General features: G+C 47.5%; 1 protein-coding gene and 1 non-coding gene across 15 annotated transcripts in view; both read right to left on the minus strand.

Moving 5' to 3' along the window:
• ZBTB38 (zinc finger and BTB domain containing 38) overlaps positions 1-16023 on the minus strand; it is a 75907-nt gene that overhangs the window by 16944 nt on the left and 42940 nt on the right. The gene's annotated exons all lie outside the window — the stretch shown is intronic.
• Positions 15436-15507, minus strand: TRNAK-UUU (transfer RNA lysine (anticodon UUU)). The gene has a single exon. It is a non-coding gene; the product is annotated as a tRNA-Lys (tRNA).

The following is a 16023-nucleotide window of genomic DNA, read 5'->3' on the forward strand; positions in this document are numbered from 1 at the left end:
CTCTACCTGTCAGGGAGGGTGGAGGGAAGAACTGTTGTACATTCTGGCTTCTGAACAACAATGAACCTCCTGCGGGTCACAGGATGGGTTATCCTAAAAAAGGACAGAGACCAACTGCTGCTTTGGTGTTAAACCACCTAAATCCACCTGCCATTGCACCCTTGTTCTCCACCCCAGGGTCCCCCTGCACCCCAGCTTTTGGGGGACTCCTGCAAGACAATGAATCACAGTTTGCATGGACTCTTTCTGGACAAATCAGAAATTGGGCAGAGAGGAGTGAACCAAGAAATGCCCATGAAAAGCACCACACACAATGCTTGGCACACAGCAGGGGTTTGATGAATGTGGGCGGGAATCAGCGTGAGAACTGACTGTGTCCTCCTCACGTGTGACTACGGGGAGGACTGCTTAGGCACACAGTGCGCAGGGCGGCCTTTTAACAGCACAAAGGAGATCCAAGTCAGGCCCTACTTAGAGCCCTTCAGTGGCCATCCCCAGATGTTAGGGTAGAATCCAGACCCTTCGCTGTGGCCTGCGAGGCCCTGCACTGCCCACGGGTCCCAGCCACTCTCCCCATACTCACCGGTCCTTCTGCCCCGCTCTCTGTGCTCACACTCAGGCCTCCCTGGGCTGACTCCACCTTCCGAGTCTCTCCTGGCCCTGGTTCCGGTCCCGCCCCGGGGCTGGCTCACTCATACTTCAGGCCCAGCTCAAATGTCAACTCAGAGGCCCACCCCATCTCTCTATTTGCTCCCGGCTTTACTTGCTCTCGCATCACCTGGTTTATTTCCTTCATGTCACACACCTCAACCTGCAATTATCACATGTACTTGTCTGCTTGTTAACTGTCCACTGTACCTGCCAGAAAGTAAACTCCAGGACGGAAAGGACCTTATTCGTCCCATTCACTGCTGTGTCTCCAGGCCACAGGGCACGGCAGGCACTCGGGAAATATTTGAAAGCAGAGAGACTCACCCTGATGAGAAAAGCGACCTGCACTCCTGGCCCCCCTTATCTGTTCTGCCTGTTTCTCGTGCACAGCACTCATAACATCCCCATACACTACACAATGTGCTCATTATTCATTATCCATCTGCCTGCTAGAACTTAAGCATCACGAGGGCAGCAATCTTTGATTTTCTGTACTGACGTATATTAAGCACCTAGAACAGTGCCTGATACATCGCAGGCCCTCAGTACATATTCATGTACTAAATGAACGACCTGTACTAGAAACAGATACACGTTTGTGAATCAGCACTATAGACGGACAGGCACTGTGAGTACTGCGAATTACAATTTTCATCTGTGTGAACTGCCCCAATCCATTTTGAATAAAATTACTTTCATCTGATACATTTCACGTTGCAAAGCACTTCACGTTAACTTAATCCCCTCCATAATCCTGCGAGGAAGGCGCAGAAAATGGAGACACTACGACGAACTCACAGGGTTAAATGAATTAACAGAGTCAGGGCTCACCATATGGAAGCTGTTACTCTCATGCCCACGGTATAGATGTGGAAACTGAACCCGGAGGAGTGCCTCGCTTACAGCAGAGTTGTAATTTCTGAGGGCGGCACCGTGCCCGGCCTCCTGCACTCTGCTGCGTCAGGAGCGTGCGCACACACATAGCAGGAGGGAAGTCAGAACAGCTGACTCGCTGTCTCCAGCACACAATGGCTCTGCCCCAAGTTCAGGCTGCAGGCCGGTGGTACAGGATCACCACTGCAGAAGCCCGTGGCCGGGAACAGGCCCAGGTGAGATTTAAGAGCTAAGGCCATCGGGGGCAGCCTGCCTGGGTCCCGTGCCGAGAAGCCACTGGGAAATGTTGCCTGACATGAAGCAGAATCTGCCAGAGGGGTCCCCAAAAAGGGCAGCTGAGGATCAGAGTTCAGGCAATCAGACTCCTGGCCATGGGCGGCAGGTTCCCGGGGCAACCTGAGCATAGGCAGATGACGCGCCAGGGGCTTGGGGCCCATCACGGCCGGCCGGGTGTACAGTGACGGGGAAAAAGGCGTTTTCAAGGTGCCAGACGAACACGGAGTCAGCCGTGGTGTTTGCCCCACAGCCCAGAATGTGCTAAACACCCAACGCCAAGGCCTTTACGCTATACTCACACGTTGCCAACTTAAAATCTGTAGTATTAAAAAAAATATGATTTTTAAAAGTTTGTTGCCAATTCAGTCCAAGCACTCGAGAGACAAAAGCCAAGGATGTGCACTGCCAGGATTTACTAATCTGAAGCGAATGCATCAGGAAGATGAGCTTTCACTTTCATTTCATTTGGGTACTCACCCACCGCGAGTACTTAGATTTAATCCTTTCATTATGGGCCTGGGGATGATACGGTCTCAGGGATCATAAGGCTCATGCTGGGGACTTGTCAGGCAGGATAAAGCATGAGACCAGTGGGTATGAAGCATCAGGGCAGTTCTAGAGGAAGAAAATCTCCAGGGTGGGGCCAGCTTTGGGAGCGAGCCTTCTCCATGACAGAGAAAAGAGTCTCCTGGCCGACACGGAGCTGAGACATGGCCAGTGAGGCTCATTAAAACCCTAAGCCCAAATTCCAGTATCTTTACTGAGGCACAGAAGGTCCTCTGTGATTTGACCTCACTTCCTGCCACTCCAACCCACACCGGCCTCCCTTCTGTTCCTTAAATGTGTGAGGATCTTCCCACCTCAGGGCGTTTGCACATGCTGCTTCTGAAGCCTAGAATGCCTCTGCAGCCTAGGCAGCAGCCTATCCTGATCTCTATCCAACAATCCCTTCCCCCTCAATCAGGTTCATCTGTCCTAGACTCTCAGCATACTCTTCTTTCACAGTCCTTACTACTATTGTAATTAAGTATTATTTGACAAATGTGTGCTTTACCGCAAGAGTATAAATTCTGTGAGGGCTGTGAGGCTGTTTACCACAGTCTCCCCCCTAGCTCCTAGCACCACACTTGGCACATAACAGTGCTGATAAACCTTTATGAAATAAATGCAAAAACAGCAAACCGCCCAAACAGTAAGCTCTCTAGAGCCCACCACACCTGGCACTATTACCAAGCTTTCTGGATCCAGCATTAGGTCAACGCGAACTTCCCTACTATTTGTCACCTATGCTAGAAGGGAGAAACACCTTTGTTGAACATTAAAAAAATCGAAAAGTCTGTTCTGACATTGTAAAAGGAAAAAAGAAAAAAAACCACACACACACACATATCAACCCTGCTGGCCTAAAGCTGGGCTGGATAAGACAAGCCAGGGCCATCCACTGCCACAAAGTATTTACTGCTCACACAAGTTAAAACAATGAAACATAGCTTTGAAACACTGAAATTGCTTACTATTATTACTTTGGCTCAAAGACAGGAAAAGAACACTCCTTTAAGCTCTAATGATATGCTTTGTTCTGTTAAAGACAAAACAACAGGCCCAAAATGGAGTTGCTTATGCTAAGCCCCATGTCACCAAACGGAAACTTAAAGTTTTGGCTCTTCCGGCAAAACAACCCTAAACTAGGTGTCAGCTTAAATCAGGAATAGACTGATCAGTACTAGTTAGGTAATCTGCCTGACAACCCCTGTCATCCCCTATAAGGAAAGGAACCTTGCCATAACCAACCCACCTTTTTGCCTAGTATAATTTCCTTGTTCTGTTCCCTTCCTCCAGTAAAATCTCTCACCTTGTACAGCTCTTTGGAGCTCCATTCTATCTGCTAGACTGCCTGCTGCCTGACTCATGAATCACTAAATATAAAGCCAGTAAGATCTTTAAAATGTACTCGGTTGAATTTTGTTCTTTTGCCTTTAAGCTCCAGGGATTTGGCCTTTTGTCTACTGAGTGCTTGGACGGAATTAGCAACAAACCTTTAAAAAGTTAACTGTTTTTTTAAATACTAAAAATTTAAAGTTGTCAATATGTGGGTATAGCATAAGGCCCTGGTGCTGGGTGTTTGTAAGGACCCTGTTTCTGTATCTGTCCTCCCTTCAAGCACTCCCAGAGGTGTCCACTCGCTGTAACCACTTTTCAGTTCCTTCCGATGTTTCCCTCACTCAGCTTCCTCTCATGAGAAGCTGATCTGGAGAAGGTTCTGGGCTAAGGGAAGCACAGCTGGGCTTGTGGCCTGCTTCTGGGTCCCCAAACTGTGGATGATTGTGCTTCCTGGTACACCAGTCTGTGACCCACTCCAAAGGCATACACAAGCCCTCTTCCCCCATCAGGCAACCAACAGTAAGATGGAAAAGGCATCATAATGTGAGCTTATATGGTGGGTCTCGGTGGAGCTGCACCTCAGGCTCACCTGTGGAACCTCAAGAAGAATACGTGCCAGGTGACACTGTTGACACTGAATCAGTTTCGGGAACAGGGTCTGGGCAGGCAGGCTTGTTGCATTCTGCTGAAAATTACCCAGGTATGTTATGCACACGAGCTGGTCCACGACTTCTAATTACATTTTGAAGAATCAGGTCACTGTGTCCCCTGCTTGTGTTGGAGCCCCTCTGGGCAGCCTTCCTGAGGGCTGCTTTAAAGTGACATCAACATCCCGCCACAAATGAGCCAACATCCCCAACTCGACTCATTCTGTGAAGGAAGAAGTTCACCTAAATACGCCAGCCACGTGCCATGCCCCCAACACCAGACGAGCGCATCCCTGTGCCCGGCACTGCTCTACACACTCCGTATACACCATCCCGATGAAACCTCACAGCAACCTTATTTTGCAGATGAGAAAACGGAGACTCAGAGAGACCTTGTAACTCGACCAAGGTTATTTAGCCAGTGAGTGGTAGAGTTGGGATTAAAATCCGGGCAGGATGCCCCCCAAACCACACTCTTCACTGCGGATTCAGGAGCACCAAGAAAGAAAACACTTAGCTTTTCCAGCTCTTTCTCGGTATCAAAGGCTCCTATGCTCACGACCCCAGCCTACCTACCGGTGTGTGAGTGCTTTGGCAATCGGTAGCCTGGACTTGAGCAGGGCTGCCATGTGCAGGGGGACAGGTCATGTCCTGTGGTACATTGTGAGGGTAAAGGGCGGGGCTGAGAGCCAGTCCGCGCTCTGCTTGGCCAGGCATGTAACCTGGGTGAGGGCTGCATCCCCCTGCCAGGAGAAGCCATTTCCCCGATATGCACAAAGACTCCATATGGACCACCAGATGGCCCTGGGGTGAACACTTCAGGGAAATTCAGAATTTTCCATAAATTTCTACTTTTATTTTCTCAAGAAAAGTAAACTTCAAAGTAATAGCTGGCACTCATAAATATTATCATTTTGCTCCACTTCCATTTGAAGGTAATATTTATCGAATGCCTTACCACCCACCCGTTATTGAGTGTAACACAGGGGCTACCACGAGAAGTGGGCACAGAAGGGGCAGAGGGGGGAGATTAAAGCTACTGAACTAAGAGAGCTGAGGGACCCCAGAGCACTGTATTAGTCCACTCCTGAAACAGGGCTCCCCCGAAGGATAATCTGGGACAAGGCAGCCCATGTCCAGTCTGGCACCACGGCTAAGAGCCTGAACTCTGGTGTCAAGTGGCTCTCGTCACATTCTGGCTGTGACCTTGGGCAAGTTTCTTAAACTCTGCACCTCAGCTTCTTCATCTGCAAAATGGAGCTAATAATAGAATCTACCAGGTTAACGTGAGGATTAAATGATAATACCTATAAAGTGCTTGGCTTTATGTCTGACACGAAATCAAGCTTAATAAACATTAGCTATTATTAGTATTACCATTACCAATTAATTATTATTAGCGGTAAATGTCAGCCGGAGCAAATACTACCAAGTCTTGGCCCCCAGGCCCCAAATCTAGGGCACATGAAATTCCTCAATGGCAGGGACAAGTATTCTATTTCACTGTGCACCCAGGGTTCCCCAGTCCCCACCCTAGAGTTTAATACCCAGAGGGGCTCATTAACTTATCATTCTTCTTTAATGCAGAGAGCAGTTATTACATCTGAGCCTTAGCTCATATGTGGGCATTTAGTTACAAGTATCATTGAAATGATTTGCTTTTTTCAGTTGCATCATCTGTTAGCACTTCTTCTAAGCCTATGGAAGAAGGCATTAAAATTTTAAATAGAAATGATTCATGTTGGCTATTGGCAACTTATTAGCAATTCCAGTAAAAAGCTTGATAGAAAGAAACTAAAATAATATTTAACACAAATACTTAAATCATCTATACATTTCCAGTCTGTGCACTTGTCCTTTCAGGTCAGAAGGTCACTCAAATCTGGCTATATAAACACGGCCAGGCGCTGGCTGCTTGTGGGGTCACGTTCCTATTTTCGATGGCGATATTCTTTTATTTCACAAGAAAGCCTCCCCTGGGATCTGCTTCGTCACCTCTCCTGTCTCTTTAGACTCCTGGCAGACCACATTTGCTCCTTTGCCCTCACACCAAGGTTTTGCGGGGATGAAGTCTTGAGACCTCCTCTCTCTTCTTTTAAACTAGGAACCTAATGATAGGTCAGTTTGGTTATGATTTATTTTAGAGAACATTCTGATGTTTCAGTTTTTTGATTTAAAAGTCTTTTTAGTTTATGTCTCAGTTTAATGGATTCATTAGGTTGTGGCTGATTCAGTAAAAAAAAAAATGTTTTTAATTTGGGTTCAGTCTGGGGTTTTGCACATTTATGTGCTGATTTTGGATTCTGGTTCAAGCTTCCACTGAAGTCCCTGATGAAAATTTTTGACAACTGTCAGAGGTAGTCAATTGTTCCGAGCTTTCCCCTTCCTGTTCCCGGGGGCCATCCTTTCTCCCCCTAAAGATATAGAGACATCTTTATCCTCAGAGGGTAGAGCAGGGCCCCTGCTTACATACTCCTGGGTTCAAACTCCAGTTCTGCCACTTAGTAGCTGTATGAATTTTAACAAGTTAATTAGCATCTCAAGACTTGTTTTTTTTAAATCTATAAAATGGATATAATAGTGCAACTTAATTCTTAATAGGATTAGAAGAGACAGTCCAGATAAAATGTAGTATCTCATTCTATTGCTCTTTTTCGCCCTGATAATTTCCCATGAAAATTCCAGAAAACAAAACAATTCCTACAACCCTTTTCTCTGGCCCACCTCATTATGATAATAGCAACCAATTTAACGCTTGTTGGTTGAAAGGATGTTGGAAGCAGGGATCATTTTGTAAGTGGGGATTTCCCTGGGGATGAAGTGGAGAGATGAGTGGCCTGGAGAGTCCCCGGCTTCCAGGGCTTCCAGGGAGCCCGGGCAACTTAGCTCTGGGCAGGCTGGACGGTTAGGAGCTGTGGGGCTCAGGCCAGGCTGACCCCAAAAGGAGGGAAGTTAGAAGAACATAATCATGGAAGGTAAGTGCAAAAATAAATATTTAGCAAAATAAGGGACTGTGGGTAATTCATTAAGCATTCCTGTACTAAGGTCTTGGGAGAATATGTTAATATGGGTACAGAAATGTAATTGAAAGAACAAATACCTCACTTTTAAAGAACAGGTACGTGCATCACGATGTAACAGAGTGTCAACAGAGCCAAAAACTGTGCGTTAACAAATGCAAAATCGGGGACTCTTATTATTTGGGGGAGCCCTGCATGCCTTTACACATATTCCCCCAACCCCCTACCAACCCCACTGTGAAGGATAAGCAGAAAAGAAGAGGCTGGGGTTCTGAACATCCAGAGAGAGCTTCTACCCTCGAGCGGCCTCTCTAGGGCCACAGGTTGCTCTTTCCAGTCTGGTAAAGGCACTGAGCAAGGCTGCCCTCGACCGTCATCTTAGCCCTGGATGAGATTATTACTCAGTTTCTTCCCACACAGAAATAGCAAGAACATGGATGTGGCTAGCCTCACCAGCATTAGGAGACAGGGTGGGGGAAGGCAAAGCATTTTTCAGCCCGAGTGCTCTGTTCCCTTCACACCTTCAATCTGTTCCATCCTCACCGCTTGGGGAAGGGGGCCTGGAAGCACTATAAGGTAAGTTATGCTCTGAGTGGCAATCAGTACCAGCAAGAAGGAGAGGGGGCAGGGCAGAGTCCTAGACCTGGAGACGTGAGGCCGGATGCAGGATACAAGGGGAAGGAGGCCAGAGGGGAAGCGGCTCGGGGCTCCCTCTTGAGGAGGCCTCTGTACTGATGCCCTCTATCCCCTGCCCCGGAAACAGGACCCTGGCTGTACTGTACCACAACTCTGGGAAGGTCCGGCTTACTGTGTCACTGAGCCTATCCACTCTGCTCTCCCAGGTGTCATGGGCATAATAATAGGGTTAGAGTCATAAAAGTAAATTCCCCAAGGAAGATCCTACCTCTGAAAGCAGGCAGCCCCTGTTCAAAACATGATCCCTAGACAGAGCCTTTCCCAGGCAGCAACTCTTTCAGGACTGTGTCCTGAGGTTCCTTTACATTTGATGACCAGAGTCCATTCCCAGTTCACAGAACCATGTCCACAAGATGGTGCTGAGTCCACACAAAGAGATGCTCTTGGGTCTTGAGTAACTGGGAATCTAGTCCCCCAAACCTTTCTCAAAATGTCAGATGAGGGAGCCTCCCTTCAAAATAAACAGACCTTGGGTGTTCTGGATAACAAAAAGCAAAGGGAGCAAGCTTCTTAGTGGAGCGTGCCTTCCAACTCCTTCCTAATTTGCCACAGATGGATTCTAGAGATTCTGCAGACCAGGGGTAAGGACCACTCCACCCAGTGTGGGAATTTCCTCCTTAGGGGAGCAGTCCTCACGGGGAGCCCTCAGCTGTCAACTCTGCCACGCGACAGCCCTTGGAAGGTTTGCATGTCCCTTTCCTGGGCTAAGCATCTCCCATTCCTTCAACTATGCCCTAGCAAAGAGAATTTTATAAGATGAGGAACTTTAGATTGTTTAGTCCAACGCTCCTATTTTAGATGTGAGAAAATGGAGGGACGGAGAGGTAGAATGACTTGCCTAAGGTCTCCTGGTGTGACCAAAACAGGTTTCCACACTTCTGGCTCCGCACGCCTTAAAATGCACCATACTCCTCAACTGGCAGCTGCTGGGACCCGCTCACTGACAGCAGGACCTTACAAAGCACCTGACCTCCCTAAGCCTCAGTCTCTTCACATATAAAATGGAGCAAATCATACACACCTCCTGGGGTGCTGGGGGGATTCAACGAGTATAGGAACACCCAGTCAGTGCAAGTGAACAGCAAATGGCACGTGCGCGATAACTGATTTTATTTATAATATACAGAATTTTTTGGGGCATGGAGTTCTTCTTTCTGTCCTCGTGTTCTTCCTCTTTGGCTTGCCAACTTCCAGGACTGAATTTTTTTAACTGATACCCAAAAACTCACTTATTCGGGTCAAATTTAATGGTGTTCACTTGGTCCATTATCTCTAATCTGTTGGAATATTTTAGAACAGTTCCATCTTAAAATATACCTACTGATTCCTGAAAAATGATATGCTGACTCCCGCTCCAGGAACTTTCAGATAAGTTTAGGGTGGTGACGTCTGTGACAAAAAAGCTGTTTGCTATGCTCTCCTCTGGAGAGTGGCAGAATGGGATTCAAGTTCAGAACTGTTATACCGATGACGACTTAGAAAATATTCTTCAGTCTATTAGAATAAAAGAGATAAAGCCGCGGCTTCATCTTTAAAGAGGAAGGAGGTTGAAGCCACACAGTCACGAAGTCACCTTGACCCTGTGAAGAGAAACTCCGGCGTCTTAATACATTAATATGTTTGGAATGGAGATGCTAGGACCTCAGGGTAGGTGAGCTTTTGCTCTGAGACCCAGAAAACCTCAGAGCTGCTGGGGTTGAAATTGCTGGGAATAACCTACGAGTAAAAGAACAAGACATCAAGCCCCTGGAGCTGATCTGTGGTCTCTGGGTTGGTCCTTGGTTACAGGTGACCCAACGCAAAACCCTGACCATTACATTCTCTCAGCTCCATTGTATCAATAAGCACAGCAAGACTCTAATTTCCAACCATCCTTCTCCTTCCACATTCTCCCTAACTAGCCTGGGCCACTTGTTTTTACCCATCCCAGCATCCTCAGACCCTGCCGCACCAGGGAATTCAGCCAGCCCGCAGCTGTTCCAGTGCCCATATCCGCTCACCCAGAAAAACACCGCCTTCCCTGTCCTGACTGTTCCCAAACGCCAACTTTCTGGACCCAAACGCAGCACAGAGACAAGAACTCCTCCCCTTAGTCCTGTTTAGCCCTGTATCATTTACAAATCACTTTCATACACACCATCTCCTCTCCTTTCTCATAACACCCCTGTGGGCTGTGAAATAATATTTCCATTTCAAAGATGAAGATGCTAATGCTCAGAAAAATTAAGCCAAAATCCCAACACCACGTGGCCTGTAACTGGCAAGGCTGGGTTTTCAACCCTGATCTTGTGACTCTGGGTCACAACTTCCTTCCAGCACACTTAAAAGGAAGACTATATTTATACGATTCCAAATGTTAGTAAACATAAACCACCATCTCATTTATGATTGATACGTTTAGTGGTTGTGTCTTTTCTATGCCAAATTCAGCATCGAATGTGTACTTGCCACTCAAAAAACTACACATTAGCTATTTTTGCCAATAAAACCAGTTTTTCCTGATCAGTCGATATACCAGACATACTGCTGACCAAGTGGTCATCTACACCTTCCCCTTCATATTCTCTGCCATTCTGCATTACCTGACCACACAGCATCTTGTTTAATTCATTCTGTAAAGTGGGAATGATACCTGAGATGATTACCATGAGAGTTAAACGAGGCAATGACTACAGAGACCTCGGCTAGCAAGTGTTCACTTAATGGTATTACATACTACTACTACCACCACTACTGCTACAACTTCATTACGTTCATTAAAACCAAGTAGTTTTGTTTTCTAAAAAGTGCCTGATGAACCAGAAGGCAGCGTGGATACAATGATTCAGAGAAACAGAAAAATGATTTTGTCTCCTCGGCCTTGTTTAATCCTTTCTTTCTTTCCCTTTTCAGCAGCCTCCTGGAGCCCACAGTCCAATGGAGGAGACAAGACATGCAGACCAACAGCTCCTCCATGATGATGGCAGTGCTCTAGTGAGCACACCCAGGGTTCTGGAGCAGGCAGCCTTAGGCTGGGTTTGCGGAAGGCGAGTCAGGGAGGGTGAGGTGGAACTGAGTCTTGAGAGATATGGAGCATTTTTTTGGAATCCAAGAGGGAAAAAGGCATTCTATTCTAGGGAAAGGTCAAGCAACGGCAAAGAAACAGGAAATGGAATGACGCATCTGGGGAAGGGCAAGGAGGTGGGATGTCTGTGGCATGGGGTGTGTGGGCAGGGCTGGGTGGGAGATGGAGGGCGAGAGACTGGCAGGGACCCAGTCGTGAAGAAAGCATTGACTTTGGACCTGATCCTCTAGCCCAGTAGGTCTCAACCCTTACCTGCACATTGGAATCACCTATGGGAACCTGAAAACATACCAACAGTTGGGCTCCAACTCGAGATTCTGGTTTGTTTGGTCTTGGGTGGATGCTAGGTATTGGGATTAAAAAGAGAAACAAACAACTCTCCAGGTGATTCTAACGTGCAGCCTGCACAACGGCGAGTCATTTACGAGATGTGAAGCAAGAATCATTTGACACATTTGCAGACACGTCATTCTGGGAAGAGTTTGATGAGAAGGATGCCTGGAGGGGATCTAGAAAGAAGGTAAGGAGACAGGTGGGGATGACAAGGAGAGAAAGAAGTGAAAGCTATTTGGATGGAAGCATCAACTAGTTGGACCTTGGAGGAGAAAGAAAGAGGGAAGAATGAAGGTTGACACACCGGCTCTGTTGCCTACACGTGCCATTAACAGGTAAGGAACCAGACCAAAGAGCTGGTTTGGAAAGAGGATGAGGTCTGTGTTCCCTCTGAGGAGCCTGTGGAAGACGCAGCTGGCACTCTCCAACAACGGGCCTCCATGACGGACTTTGATGATGAAAGGAAGCTGGGCTGAAGGTTCAGCTGTGCAGTGCACTGACACACAGGAGGTGGCTGCACACACAAGCATGGACAATGCCCAAGGAAAGCGGGTAAAAGGGAAATAGGGCAAAAGGAGGAACTCGAGGACTACCAATACTGAGAGGGTAAATGGATCTATCAGATCACCTGGAGGATCTTACTAAAAATTCAGTTTCCTGGTGCCACCCCAGACTGACTGCATCGGAACAGCCACAGGGTAAGACCCGAGGAACTGATTTTTCACAAGTTCCCAGGCACTTCTGAATCAAGGCTAGGCTTGACACTGTATCCATTTCCAAACACTGCCGTAACAAACTACCACAAACCTGGGGACTTAACACAAGAGAAATTTATTCTCTCACAGTTCTGGAGGCCAGAGGTCCAAAATCAAGGTGTTGGCAGGGCTGAGCTCTCTCTGAAGGCTCCAGGGAGGAGAGTCCTTCCTTGACTCTTCCAGCTTATGATGGTTCCAGGGTTCCTTGGCTTGTGGCTGCATAACTCCAATCTCTACCTTCATCTTCACATGGCCCTCTCCTCTTTATGTGTCCCTCTTCTGTGTGTCTCTTATAAGGACACTTGTCATTGGATTCAGGGCCCACCTGATAACCCAGGATGAACTCATCTCAAGAGCCTTAAAAAATTTCCATCTGCAAAGACCTTTTATTTCAAGAAAGGTCACATTCACAGCTTTGGGGATTTAGATGTAGCTTTGGGTATTTAGACGTAGCTTTGGGGATTTAGACATAGCTTCTGGGAGGCTACCAGACGCCACAGCAATAACTCATCTGGGTGGATGGGAGAGGGGACTGGGGGCCAGATCTCCAAGCTAAGTTCCCCAACAGTGGCAGGAAGAGGTGGAAGAAAGAAAGAGAGAGCCATTTCAGGAACTGCTAAGTATACAGTTCCACTTCCGAGTCTCATGTAGTCCTAAGGAGCCCAGGCCACTAAGTGTCCAGTGCCTCAGGCCATCTGAAAGTACAGTACAGAAAGGAAAAAAATCACCACAATCATAAATTAACAAAATACTAGACCACATTACCCTCAAAATACAGGCGAGAGCTTTGAGGGGCTGAAAAGGCTTTTAGTTAATTCACTTCCTAAACTAAATGAATTTGATATGAAGCTAGGATTTCATCTCTAAGGTACTGTGGCCATTTTCTCCTCACCACCTTAGTAGTTTCCGGTCCAAACAATATGCCACCATGGCAGCATGGGATCGGTCATTTCTACTTTTCAAAATGTTTCTTAGAAGCAGGCAATACTCTCGGTCACCAACATTAAAAAACGTTCAGTGGGCTTCCCTGGCGGCGCAGTGGTTGAGAGTCCACCTGCCGATGCAGGGGACACAGGTTCGTGCCCCCGTCCGGGAAGATCCCACATGCCGCGGAGCGGCTGGGCCCGTGAGCCATGGCCGCTGAGCCTGCGCATCCGGAGCCAGTGCTCCGCAACGGGAGAGGCCACAGCAGTGAGAGGCCCGCGTACCGCAAAAAAACAAACAAACAAACAAAAAAACGTTCAGCTATACCTCCCTTCTCATCACCTACCAGGGTCCCAAAATCTTCACTGAGACTGGCTTGCCCCTCATTTTTACACCGATATATGTTCTACCTTTAAAGTTCTACATTTTTCTATTTGTGTCGGCTCCCTGATGCACAAAGGTTGTCTGTCCTCTAATATAGGAATTTCCCTTCTTGGCAACAGGGTTTGCATGGCCAGAAGGTCAACAGGGTTGGGGGAGGAATCAGGTACTTTGTTGAGGTTAAGGTCACAGCCAGGGGACTGAAGCCTTCAGAATCAGATTCTTAGTGTGGTCAAAACCACCCCGTCATACATCCCTACTGTATAATGTCAAAGGCACATCCCTCCCCAGCGTCCACCCCTAAGACTGTCCCAAAGTACCGCCTAGTTAGCAAGTCCACAGGGACCAATCTCTATGCAAGCCTGTGTCTGTACTTCACCACGGTGTCTAGAGCAGTGCTCCCCAAACATCAGTGCACAGGAGTGAGCTGGGGATCATGGGAAGTGCATTTTCTGACACAGTGGGTTATGTATGTGTGGTCCATCTTCCTTTATGTCAGGGTGCTGGTGGCAGAGGTACACAACCAAGTCTAAGGTTTAAGGAAACCAAGTTTCCGTATCCACTGGGGAAATGACAAGAGTTATAATGGCGGAGATGATGCCAGTGACAATAAAAGCTAATGTTTACTGAGCACTTTCTACATGCCAGGCCCTGTGCTAAGTGCTTTGCAGGCATTATGACTCACTTAGCGCCAAGAGAGCTGACGAAAACGAGAGTGATTAAAAGCTGTTAAAAAAAAGGGAAGACGTTATAAATTCCAGGATGTGCGGAAGGTCAACAGAGTGTCAACAGAGAGAGAGGACAATTCTCACATTGTCCCAGCCCAGGACGAGTTAGGAAGTTGCTAACTGCCTGATATTTCAGAAAGCATCCTTGGGCCAAGAGGTCAATATCAGAGACCAGGTATATCAAGATATGCCCGCTGTCCTCTGCTGTCACCCCATGGCCCAGTGCCATCCAGGTTAGCCTCTGCAGGCCTGGCTCCATTCAGCTGCCCTGGGAGTGACATGGCCGGGTAAGGCGGGGCTTCCACTGGTGGGTCCTTTCTGTTCCGTCCTGAAATGGGCACACTGAGCGCTGGGCAGCTTAGTCAAGGCTGCTCTGTCTGATGCCTCTCCAGATGTCCTCCGACATACAAGCTGTGTTCTGCTGCTGCAAATCACTTTGCCTGTATGACATGGACACACTTCATATCCAGAGTAGCTCCTTTATTTGCTGTGACGTGGAGAAGGTTCAACAGCCATGAATTTTTCTTGGGCTGGGTCTCGGAGAGCTCCACGCCCAATGCTCTGCAGGAAGACTGGGCAAGCTGCCATTGAGGAAACCCAGCCCGGTGGATGGAGTCAGATGGTGTAGCTCTATAACTGCCGTGCAGAGCAGCAGTCCAGAAGCTGAACTCGGCCTGCAGACCCGTTTCATTCAACCCCAGAGTATTTTAAAATGTTTTAATGCCCTCCAGTTTGCCATGATCTAACCATTCTTATCTTCCTATACCCAGCCCACGTCGAACATTTATATTACCCTCCTGTCCCTGGATGTATCTGAATTTTAGACCCTAAACTATAACATAAGGATAGATCACTTAAGCCTGTAATATATCAACCTCCATACAGTGATTCCCAGCCCTCCTAAAATTTAAATGGTGAGATATCAGTATTCAAGCTTTCAAAACTACCAAAGTACTCCATCTTCATGAAGAAGGGGTGGTGAGAAGCCTTAACACGGAATACATTTGGGTCACATAATATTTCTTCAGGATCCCTCCAGTTTGTTCATTCCCATGTGGGAAATTTCCTACTGCGTCCTGGGGGACAAAGGGGCAGGTATCAAACTCTCCACTTTGCTTCAAAGTCAAATTTTAAAAAAATATTTATTTGTTTTTTTGGCTGTGCCGCACGGCTTGCAGGATCTTAGTTCCTGACCAGGGATTGAACCTGGGCCCTGGCAGTAAAAGCACCGAGTCCTAACCACTGGACCACCAGGGAATTCCCTAAAATCATTTTAATGATACAGTCTGCTCAGGCTTCGAGAAGGAGATGATAACTCCTAATCAGCCCTCTACAGAATCAGACTCTCACTCTCAGAGGCACCCAGCTCTCCATTTTAATAGAGCGTTCGGTTCCATAGTCATCGTACGCAGGTGATGTAATAAGGGAAGCAATAACTGCTGAGAATGCATAGCGGCTTAGCGGGTCAGGGTATTCTGAATTGATATCATGCCCCATCACAGCGTCACAGAGACAACAAGAAGTCTAGAAACTAGATCACAGAAATGGAGCCTGGAGGTCAAATAATGGGGTCAACACAATAGAGCATACCCAGCAAGATCACAAGTGTCCTCGGGGAATCTCAGAGAAGCATTCCATGGGACAATGGCGGTCACGCCCAGGAAGCAAACTCCGCTCTAGGGACATCGAGGGGGCTGGTGCAGAGCCGACCCACTTGGTCTGGGGAGCGGTCTAAGCATCTGTCATGCTGGGGGGACCTCCTGGAGAAGAGCT

The sequence above is a fragment of the Globicephala melas genome, chromosome 4 (genome assembly GCF_963455315.2).
Source record: "Globicephala melas chromosome 4, mGloMel1.2, whole genome shotgun sequence".
NCBI classification, from domain to species: Eukaryota; Metazoa; Chordata; class Mammalia; order Artiodactyla; family Delphinidae; genus Globicephala; species Globicephala melas.